Raw genomic sequence first — 12,342 nt, 5'->3', positions numbered from 1 at the left:
TGAAGGGACAATAAAGTAAAGCAACGTGACTTTCTTGGTGAACCTCTTACGTGAGTTTAAAGTATAGGACGCTGTGTTGAAAAGAAACACCCGGTTACATTGAAAGCGGTTATTACTCCCTATATAGCTCACGCTGTTAAAATACCCCTCAAATGGCAGCTGCAGGACAGGTCAGTTTTTTCCTGACCGTTAAGTATTCATTTTGAGTTTTGTATTGATTTCTTTTGTGTAACTAAGGCAACGTTTCAAATAGCAACCCAAGTGGAAGAAGCGTAGAAGGGCAGTTTTTTGGGCTCTGGTTTAGGAAAAAGGACAGGATATGGGACAATCATATGCATGCCCCATGCAGCTGCCTCTGCATGGGGCGGAAGGCATGGAGATATCTTTGCCACTGGTCCACCACCGAGAGCTTTACAAGGATAAAAAAAAGATTGAAACATCAGTGAGTGGTGGAGGTCTCCTGCAGATGACACTGTGGTTAACCCCATGTCCAGCAGGTAGTCACAACCCCCAACACCCCCACCCATACACACACACTGATTCTGGAACCGAAAGGACCAATTAGGGCCCTGTACAGTCAGTATTGCAATGTAATCCATGGATACTGTCCTCGGGCTAAAACACTCACATCTTCATCAGCGAGTGTCCTTGGCGATCATCATGCATGACTCTACAGCTCTCACAGGATGAGTCAAATCTCACTCAACATCGTTAGTTAAAAATCAATAAAAAAAAAATTCCCCTGGCCTTGAGACATTAAGCTTGCCATTAAAATTAACCTTAACTTGTTCTGAGTCACTGACCCACTGCTGACTGTAGAAAGAGAGCTCCCCCCATCCACATTCAGTGTGTGTTCACTTAAAGGTGTAGTCAGCGATTCTGGAGAATGGTTGTTGACGAAATCACTTGTTGTCAAAATAGGTGAAACATCGGCAAAATGTCCGTATTGTGTGTGTGCAATAAAAAAACAATCCAGATCTAATACAAAGCCTATAGGCTCTGAAAATGGGCATGTTGCTAGCTACGGTGGGCCCCCTTTGTTTGCGTACCAATTTACAGGGCCTAGGCTGTGCATTAACATCGGATTTTTTTTCAGCATCCCACACACACAGTACGGAAAAGGTATCATATCGTGAGGAGTAATTCACTGATTTCGACAAACACATTTTTGACAACAAACGTTCTCCAGAATCACTGACTATACCTTTAACTTCGTATGAGTCACAGACCCTGCTGACTGTAGAAAGACCTCCCACCACACACACACACACACATTCAGAATGATTCATCAACCCAGTTACCACCACTGTTCCACGGTCTGACAAATGGGACAAATGTGGTAAATTAAGAATCCAGTGCGTCCCACCCCCACACTATTGACTCTCACAGCTCTATCAGTTTATCAGTGTATATTAGTGTCAGTGCCAGTCTGCATTTAGCCTAACTGAGCTGGAGCCCGTCAGCACACACAGACATGTCTTTCGTCATGAAGAGCCAACGACCCTTTGTCACAAACAATCTTCATCTGTAGGACTCTCTCTCTCTCTCTTTCTCTTTGTCTCTCTGTCTCTATGTCTCTCTCCCTCACTCTCTCTTTCTCTCTTTATCTTTCTCTTTGTCTCTCTGCCTCTCTGTCTCTCTCTCTCTCTCTCTCTCTCTCTCTGAGACTGGTTCACTAGGTGGGATTTTTCGATTGAAACATATGGCTAGTTGATTTCCTATATTGAAACTAATATTTATTGTACTTTTTGGCATGTTTTATGGTCAAAATATTTAAAAAAGTGTAGTTAAATAAACTACAGGTACATTTTGGAGCTATTACTTATACTAGTATGAAAAAGCCATGTATTGGAATCAAAATAGTATTCTTCATTATAATGCATCACCTAATGCTGTGTGCCGCCCACAGTTGTAAATGAGACGGGCAGGCAGTGAGAAAAAGAAGCAGTTTCTGATTATATGCCATAAGACACACACACACACACACACACACACACAAAAACACGTGCACGCACACACACACACACACACACACACACACACACACACACACACACACACACACACACAACAAACAGGACAGGTAGCTGTAGTGGTGGCTAAGTTAACCACTCAATTATCTTTGTGACACTGGAGGGTCATCACTGCATATGTAATTGGGTACAAAGCTCTTCGTGTCACACTCACACTGCTTCATGTCTAAGGGAATCTGTAGCTTTGGACTTCTGGGTTTTGACCCCCCCCAAAAAAACTCTGGTCTTTGGAATTACTACTAAACAAAATGAATCTCCTAAGTGGTGACACATGCATATGCATAGCCAGCCATTGATTAGATTAGATTGTAGTGCGATTTGCAACTCCATCTTTGAAAAGCTGATCCATACACAAATGCAAACAAACCAACTGATCTTTACAACACAGTACGGACTAATTACCCTGAAGTTTCATGGCCGGTTGCCATGACGAGTCACAACAAATGAGTTGCCTAGGGAGAATTGGCTTTCTTTAGCGACAGCTTTCAATACCCAAATCTGAGGTCAGTCCACAGCCCACAACAGAACAGCTGATATATATTTCTCTGTGAATATGTCAGTCGATATAATTCTTTAATTGAGAAAGTAGACATCAGGACTAGATTTATATTAGGTGTAATAAATGTATAATGGAGGACAGATTTTAACCTTATTTACATGCACAAAATCACAAATCATTACATATTTTAATTCAAAATGTTCCTCTGATGATCATAAATGACATGTAACAGCAAACAAGACCATCAGTGCAAAGAATGCTATTTGTATAGAGTTTTTCTTAATGCCTTTGTACGGGTAATCTCACCCATGAATAACAGCTGGTGTCGTAAAAAAAACAATACCCAAAGGGGCCGCTAGAACTAATACAAACGGAAAGTTCCTTGTAGCCCCTTTAATAAACCATGTGATCAGGATACTTTTTTTTTAATTCTCACTTTTTTTTCAGATAAACATGCCATCACTCACTCTTATCTCCCAATTGATAACATAGCTGCTTTATACGTATCTTCAAGCACTTCCAATGTATACTTCTAATATAAAAAACAATTAGAGTTCAGGTAACATACATTTTATGGGTTATATATATGAAGAGAATCATGGTTATAAACGCATCATGGTGAAAATACATGTTGACTATAAGTACGCGGCGGGCAATTAGCCGTGTATCGGAGGCGTACGTGTGCTTTGTTAAAAGGTGTCAGTTAAGAGTGGAACTCTTGATTGTCAGCTTAACAAGTGATATGCCAACTTTGTAATTATGGCTGTGTTAGCTTATTCCCACTTAACGAGTTTTCTCTGCATTACTTATATATATATATAAACATTGTTAGATCATTTGGTCAAATACAAATACACAAATTATGTAGATGTTCAGAGGTTTTCCAACTGAAAAAAAACAGCTGTGCATTTGCTGAATAAACAGATAACTATCGTTCAGATTTGTGTTGGGAATATATTTTTAATTTTTTTATTTCAGCTTTATTTCTACAGGCAAGCCAGTTAAGGAAAAGTTCTTGTGTACAACGAAGGCCTCACTATACAATGTAGACTTGACAATATGAACAAATCATTGCTATCACAGAATGGGCCACGTTTTTGAATTAGACATTGTGTTTCTTTATGAGGAAAACAGTTTGTCTAAAAGGAAGAGGACATTTTTAGAAAACATGAATCATAACCAGGCACATTTTGTCCTCGTAAATTAATTCTTTCTATTTGATGTGCCATGAGATTTATTATTATTATTTTTTTTTTTTTTGCTGTAATTTGCTAATCAAAGTTAGAAATATTTTAGCATAATTGACTGCCCGCTATGACTGATGACATGTTTATTAAATATGATGCACGCCTATACGAGCTGGTAATCACTTAGGCCTATTCTCTAAATAGCTTTGTCATTTTGCTTCGCTGAGAATCTGGCAGAAGTATTGGCCTTCGGGGACATTTCTGATTACTTTTACTACTTGTTGATCATGTGCAATGATCTTAATGTGGTGTTTGCTTTGTGGGCGACTTAATCATTAAATCAAAAAAACACACACACAGACACACACACACAGGCACACGCACACATGTTATTGCAGTTGTGCTTCTCCGTCACATCAACCCCTTAAGACAATCAACACGCTAAAGGTTTGAATCTGTTGCCATGGCGTCGACTAATTTGAGCAGTTAATCACTTTCTTCAAGATTTGTTTTGTTCTTTGTTTGTGATCTGTCATATGACACGTTTAAAACTCAACCTCTTGTATGATTACCGTTGTACTTACACTACAATTAACACCATATGAACAAATCCTTTCTGTGATAACCTTCAGAATGCAGTGCTAAGAATGATAATCGATAGTTTAGTGGATGCAGGTGCTTAAGAAGTTGATATGTTTGGTTCAGAGTTAAAGACTAACGGTTATAGTAAAATAAACGCTTACATATAAATGTTGCACCTTTTATTTTTACAACTATGATAAAAGACATATTATGGATGCAAAATAGCCAAAAAGCCTGAAATTGTCCGGTGCTTGAAAAAGCGATGTAGGGGAAAAAAATAGTCATTGCTAAGCTTGAATGATTACAGTTGAACATACAGTAATTACTCAGTGGAATAATGTTTTGGAAACGTCTCCATGCTTTCACCTTACTAATCCGTTGTGGGGCCCTGATATATAGCTTTAGCCTATATAGCCTCCAAAGCTACCTTTCAAAAGCAAATAGCGACACTACACGCACAGGTAACAATAACATCCTGCCTTAACTTGCAATGGAGCGTCTCTTCAAAGGGAAACGTTCGCTGCAGACACATGTATGCTGTTGTCCATTCTAACACAGTTGACTTCTCCTAATGAATAGCATAGCACGCTAAAAGCTTCCTGTTTGAGAAGGTGTGCTCGGCAACAACTGGACGAGTGGATGCTTGGATAATAGCCTCATGAGTAACGACACAGTTTGAAACAATGTTGATCTCGACAAGAAAATACACATGGATACAAAGCACCACTTCTAACCTCAAACAAAACAGCAACACTACAAGGCCTCACACACACACACACACACACACACACACACACACACACACACACACACACACACACACACACACACGCACAGATTACGCCACTGATACTTTATTCTTTGTGTCCTTATTTTCCTGGCTCAAATAAAAAAGATTATATTTTTTTAGAACACAATAGTGTACTCATCTCATACCCTCACTGTAGACATTTGTATGTTTCTGTGTAGGAATCTGTGGCCTTGAGTTTGTGACAACTACGTTTTCAGTGTACAACAATTTTCTCTGGTGAGAAAAGTGCTGACAACCCCTCGTCTGCAAAGTCCTGCGGGGAATACTTTGTCCCTTTGACCATTTACCCAGCGTCACAGAAGCTGTGTGACTGTGACTGTGTGTGTGTTGTGTGTGTGTGTGTGTGTGTGTGTGTGTGTGTGTGTGTGTGTGTGTGTGTGTGTGTGTGTGTGTGTGTGTGCGTGTGTGTGTTGTTCCTACCATTTCAGTGACATAGTCGAAGGATATTATTTTCTTCTGAGTGACCCTGGGGCGTCAAACTGCCACACTACATGTGCCTGTGTTATTGACGAAAAAAAAAAAAAAATATATATATAGGGGAGAATGGGGTAAGCTGAGCCACTTTTTACATTTGATCCCCTCTTAGCGAGCTAAAATTATTTATCACTCAAATTTACACATTTCCCATTAATTCAGGATGTTTCCTAGAAATGGGCATTAGCAGAATTTTTTCAAGACAAAGGGCAGTGAAAATATGATTGTTTTAAAAAAAGTTGTCATGTGGCTCACTTTACCCCAGCTGTGGGGTAAACTCATCCACTTGCTTTTTCCACTCTGAAACTACCATAACAACACATATTGTAACAGTAAGAATTCTGAAAGCTAGTCACACATTCCAGAACTAATGTCGGACTAGTAAAAGAATGATGGGCTTTGGTCAATTAAGCAAAGCAAATGTTCTATACACTTGAAAGTAACTCTGAACAAAATCAAATACAACATATTATAATTCAAAAGGTTTTAATAAGATTCAAATGAAAGATAGAACCAGTTAGATTAGAACACAATCTGGGGGTCAGGACACAGGACCCTTAGAGCCAGCTAGTGTCTGGGGGCCAAAGCATAGGAAAATCAGAACCAGCGAGGACAGCCTGGGACTCAGAACACAGGAGAAGACCCAACTGGATTATAACATCAGCCTGTCATACTCTACAACTAGGCCTACTCTACATTCCAGCCCTGAAGGTTACAGGGACAGATGAGAAGGTGCTCTTTCCGTGTGGTTGCCCCAGGTCGTCTTCCTGGTGTATTTCCTTGGCATGATGGCTTTTCTACAATGTGTATGACATTAAAATAAAGGATATGTCATGTAATATTACATTAAAATATGTTTAAGACTAAACTTAACGTGTGTCTCATGGTGGGGGAAAGTGAGACAGTGGCTCACTTTCCCCCACAGCATTTGGCTCACTTTCCCCCACCACCACAATTTGAGAAGAAACTACCTCTCTTAGCATTTCAGGCTAATCTTCAGTTATCAGCATCACATGGTTTAATTTGTTGGTAGTTCATCAACACGTATGATATAATGTTTTCTACGTGAATACATTTGCTTTGGCACAACAGTTGATTAAGTTGACAGCAAGACAATTTACTTTTACATGCAAAATACCTATTTTGGTGAAAAAAACATGCTTACCACAGCACCATGAGGTCCTCTTTTTCAGGGCCATGGGGAAATGAGAGGGGCTTGAAAACATATATCTCACATGACCACAAATGTTTTCCGTTGCCTAGATACAGGGGGTGGCTCACATTACCCGATGCCTCAGATTCCCCCGTTCTCCCCTATCCAAAGCACAGCCCCAACACAACATGTCTGTCAGCTCGCTGCTGTGCATAAGAAGTAAGCTAAAAGCATTTATTTTTATGTCAGAATAAAAATGTAATAATGGCGACCACCCACCGGCTTCTGTGGTCAAAGTACAACCACCCCAGAACACGGTGTTGTATCCACAGGTGCTGAGTGCTACATGTGTACCATCATAAGGTTTGTTTTTAATAATTGCGCTTATTTCCAACAGCTTACAGATACAGTTTTACATTTCTTATCCTTAGGTATAAGTTGAATGAAGATTTTTGATTGTTTTCATCGTTACAGAAATACGTTTTTATTTTTCTTATGTTCTCCCCCATTACAATGGATAGTGACTTCAGCAATTTGTTTGCCCTGCGTTCTAATACCCATTCTTGGCATACTATTCAGTATGCCAGAAAGAGATGTAGGATGTCTCAAAACTAGGGCTGTCAAGCGATTAAAAAAAATTATCTAATTAATTACGGCTCTGTGATTAATTAATCTAAATTAATCGCATACTTATATGACACTTGTATGCCTGTTTATAAACAACTGTATAGGCTACCGTCTCTCTCTCTCTCTCTCTGAACTACTAGCGCCGGAAAAAAAACAAGCAGGCTAAATGACGACTGTCTATCTCCCACAACAGACAGCGATGCACTGCCACACAGGTGTGCATAGCCTATGCCGACTCATTCAACATTGTTCTACTCATAGCCAACAATATTGACACACACACACACACAAAAAGGAGGAAAAAAGACAGGCATGTGCTAGGAAGAGTAAGAGGGGGCGGGTGTCCGTTTGCTGTAGACGATCGCAGCTAGCAAACAAAATTGAGACAGAGGAAGATTGAGAGTTGTTTTGAACCTACATTGTTAATTAGGCACCCACTAAATCAATGCACAGACACTGTGGAGAATAACATAAGACGTATTCCTATACCTTCATGCTTATTTGCCCGGAGCAGCCCATAAAACGTCCATAGAGCCCTCTCTATGCTTCTTTCTTCACACTTTAATCCCGTGCGGGCCGTGTCCGCAAACTACAGGTGCAGCTCCGCTATCGTCTCACCTCTGTTGCACCGGGTCAAAGGGCAATATAGAAGTGCGATTAATCTGCGTTAATTTTTCTGTGATTAATTAATCGAAAGTAACGCGTTAATTTGACAGCCCTACTCAAAACATGAATGTCAAATGCAGTATATCAAAAATGCCTGGGTGCCGTAAAACATCCAATGGCATTTTGTAGTATGCAAACCAGTATACTAAAGTATATAGTGTAGGTCACTTTATATGTTAAGCTAAGCTAACTGGTTGTTAGCAGTATCTTCATATTTACCACATAGCCATGATAATTGTAGCAACCTTCTCATCTAACTTTCGTAAAATAAATAAATAAGTGTGCTTCCAAGAATGTCAAACTTTCCCCGCAAAGATAGTATTTATTCCATTACTGAGACAACCGAGATGTGCTCAAGTTACAAGATCCCACCCACGTATATTAGATGAACTGGAAAAACACAAGGAGAAGTGGTCTATATTGCAGCTTACAGTATACAGCAAGGAGAGAAAAAAAAACTGTCTAATTCAATAAAACTTTATTGATCCCCACAGGCACGAAAACAACAAGCACACGCAACAGCATACACAGCGCTGCTTCAGCTGTAGGCCTATACACACTGTTCACCAATACTTTTACATAAAAACATACCCTCCAGTACGGCAGTAAAAAAATAACTGTGTTGTGGGTTGTTTAGGAATTGAGATCAGTCCCCTGTATTGTTGTTTAATGGAGTATCAGCACTTTAGAGGGTTGTTGTATTAAAATTCATGAGGCAAAGTCCTTTTTTTGTGTTTGGTCAAATTGCTCAATCTGATTGAATTGTGCTGTGTCATGTTTTAGGGCAAGGAAAACAAGGGGATGTGGTCTTGGTTTGTTATACCTTTATATTTCAAGTCGGGGTCAGCGATTCTGGACAATGCTTGTTGTTATTACTCAGCCTAGGCTCTGTAAACGTGCATCTTGCTCTCTAGGGTGTGTCCCAATTGTTTAAATACCCATTTATCTGTTTAAATACCGGTTTACAAAGCTTAGGAAGTGTATTAACACTGGATTTTTTTTTCAGCTTTCAGCTTAAACACAGTATGTACAGGTATGGGATCGTAAGGAGATATTCACTGATTTTGACAAAAAACCTTACTCCACCTTCAGGTACATATTTTGACTGGTATAATGTAGTTGCCATAGAGGAAGTGTTTGTGTTTGTGCTGTCTGTCTGTCTGTCTGTCTGTCTGTCTGTCTGTCTGTCTGTGTGTGTGTGTGTGTGTGTGTGTGTGTGTGTGTGTGTGTGTGTGTGTGTGTGTGTGTGTGTGTGTGTGTGCAGGCGTGTGTAGATGAAATGTTCAAGAATGAAATCCCATGCCCAGACAAGCCTATAAGTGGAGTGTGACTCATCTCCATCTACATTCCTGCTGTGTTGCCACTATCTGCCTGTGATTGACAGAAGTCAAAACTGTCCGTATGCCTATGCACTTAGCGATGTTTTCCCCAAACACTTCGCAAGCTTTTAACTAGCTCAAAGGCCAAACAATTTGACAAAGCAGCTTCAGTGTCTGCCGAGTGTCTTGCCCTACACTCAAACCTCAATTAACACAAACGAGAGCTGTTAACTATCAGCATTCCCGGGGTGAGTAACATGACAGCAGCACCGATGTGGCTGTGGGAAAAAAGGTGTTTTGTGATATTCTGCATGAAATCCAAGAACAAAGTGTCAAAAATGTTGTCAAGATCTGTGAATATCTCCTCATGATCCGCTACCTGTCCGTACTGTGTGCGCGGCAAAAAAGATGTGGTGTTAATACACAGCCTAGGCCCTGTAAACAGGTAAAGGGTATGTAAACAAAGGGGGCCCACTATAGCTCGCAACATGCCTGATTACAGAGCATAGGCTGTGTATTAACACTCGATTTTTGTCAGCGTACAAGGTAGCAGATTGTGAGGAGATATTAACTCGTTTTGACATAAAGTGATTTTGACAACATGTATGTTTGTGGTGGTCGGAGGGGCTGTAGGCGCTGAATGTCAGCCACGCTTCCATCACCGGTATGACTGTGTGAATGAATGGAACCTGGAACCCTGTGAAGCGCTTTGAGGTGCCTAGAAAAGCGCTGTATAAATCAAATCCATTATTATTATTTTGTATTATTATTATCAAATCCTTTAAACCCACAGTTATCATTGATATAATAAAACCTATTCCCTTTGCCTACTGTGGCCACCCGACTATACAGAGCAGCCTAGTTTGTCTTCAACACTTGTTTCCTAACAGGAGCTTGTGTGTGTGTAAATGTATTTACAAACGCCAGGGTGACACCATTTGATCAACATAAAAAAATCACGCTGCTTTATTCCGTTTTATAAAGTAATGATGACGCAAACTACAGTGACAGCTCATAAACAGAGCGCGATGGGGCGCGCTGAACAAAAAGCTGCAGGGCTCACAAAGAAAAACAGCTACGAGAGCAAGAGAGATGAACACAACACAAGTAATTGAAAGGGAATGAAGACACAGAGAGCAGTCACACATTTCTTATGTATGATTTCAGAGGCCAAATGTCTTATCTAATCTGGCAAACTGTGCCATTTTTCCAAGTTTTTGCTTATGGAAGGATTTCTGGGCTTTGGCAAAGTGAACAGAAGTTGCAGAAGTGGCTCTTGTGTCCTAGATGTTTATGTGACAATTTGGGGGTAAACAACATCAATGGACATTTGAATGAAAGAAAGGGGTATTTTTTATTTGATTATTAAAATCCAGTCATTACTTTGTTTTGAAGGTACAAAAATGGGTCAGGATTACTTAATGTTTTTGGACATTTTTCTGATTTAATATGTAGGCTGCTGCTGATGTGCTAAAACATAGTGATCCTATAGCACAATGGGCAAAACATTAAATGTATTGTGAAACTAAAAAACAAGAATATACAGTATACAAAGCCTTGTTAAAGGTGAAGTAAGCAGAATGGTCAGTTCAGCTAATGTCCTGTCATAGGCCTTTCACACCAAAATGAACCAAGAGTCAGTTCCAGGCTGGTGTTGGGGTCAGTTCAAAACTGGTTACAGCCTTATCCCAGTTATGAACCGGTTGGTTTCACATCGACCGGAGACAGCCATGGAGCCGGCAAGAGAGCAACGTCATGACGTCACTGTAAACGTGTGTGCACGTCACCCGACGCCGCTGCTCTTGTGGCTAACGCTAAAGCTACCGCTAGCTTTAAGCACAACAACAGCGGCGAATACGTCTTATTTTTACACGTGTTGGCTCTCGCTTTGCTTTCTTAACCAAACAGGACCCATACAGCGTATTCTCGCCGGTCAATTTGATCGCTACATTCGGTAATTATGTTATGTTTACGTCTCGTAGTAGCGGTGTTTTTAAATATGGCGGGCATGAGGTTTGAGTTGCTCTGGTTGGTCAGGATAATCCCTCCCCCGGCCGCTGGCGCAAGCAGTTCTTCCCAAACCCTGCTCAATCCTGGGGTAAGAGTTCCCCCGGTTTTTACGGCCCGGAGCAGGCTCTCTGGCGGTTGTTTTTGAATACTTTTGCAGAAGTGTTTAGACTACCAGTTTAGTAATGGAACAGGCCAAATACAAGGCCACTTCACACTTTATACACTTGGCATTGTCACAGAAAAACTGAACTGTGCTGAGCTATTCTTAAAAGCTGAAGCAATTAGATTAAAATTGACTGTGTATTGGACTGCAGATTCTTAAAAAAAAAAATGTATATGTATATATATATATATATAGGGGAAGGTGGGGTGATTTGTGCAACTTTTTACTCAAAGTGATTTTAAAGTGAGGCCTTGACAGTTATGTCTCCAACTCAAATATGTACATATATTTCAGGATGTTGTGCATCCCTGGCAATAAAAACTTTGGATCTGGAATAAACTGTTTAAGAAATATAGCTTTCGGAAAAAAAGTTGTCTTGTCGCACAAATCACCCCACGTAGTGGGGTGATTTCTGCGTCATTGTGTCACAATGACAAAGTCACCATCATCATCTTTCTGGCCATCTGAACTCTCATCAGTGGTGTCGTTAAGTGGAATTGAGATGTCACTCTCTCCTGAGCTACTGTAGACTATCACTTTCTTTTGGTGACCAGCGTATACAGCCATGCCACTGGCACAACTCTCAGAAATGTACTTTGCACTAGTTGCTCCGTGCTTGTGGAACCAACTGCCACCTGACAAATGTGATTCCCCCTACATTTCTGCCTTTAAATCAAGGCTCAAAACCCATATGTACACCCTGGTGTTTCCTCCCCATTAACCTCTGCACTACATACTTACCTCTGCACTACTATCTGTGTTTATGTGGATGTATGGGCTTTACGTCTTTTATTTTGGTTATTGTTATTTTACCTTCA

Source organism: Ammodytes marinus, assembly GCF_949987685.1.
Source record: "Ammodytes marinus genome assembly, chromosome: 3".
Classification (NCBI taxonomy): domain Eukaryota; kingdom Metazoa; phylum Chordata; class Actinopteri; order Uranoscopiformes; family Ammodytidae; genus Ammodytes; species Ammodytes marinus.
Note: the sequence above shows the minus strand (reverse complement) of the source record.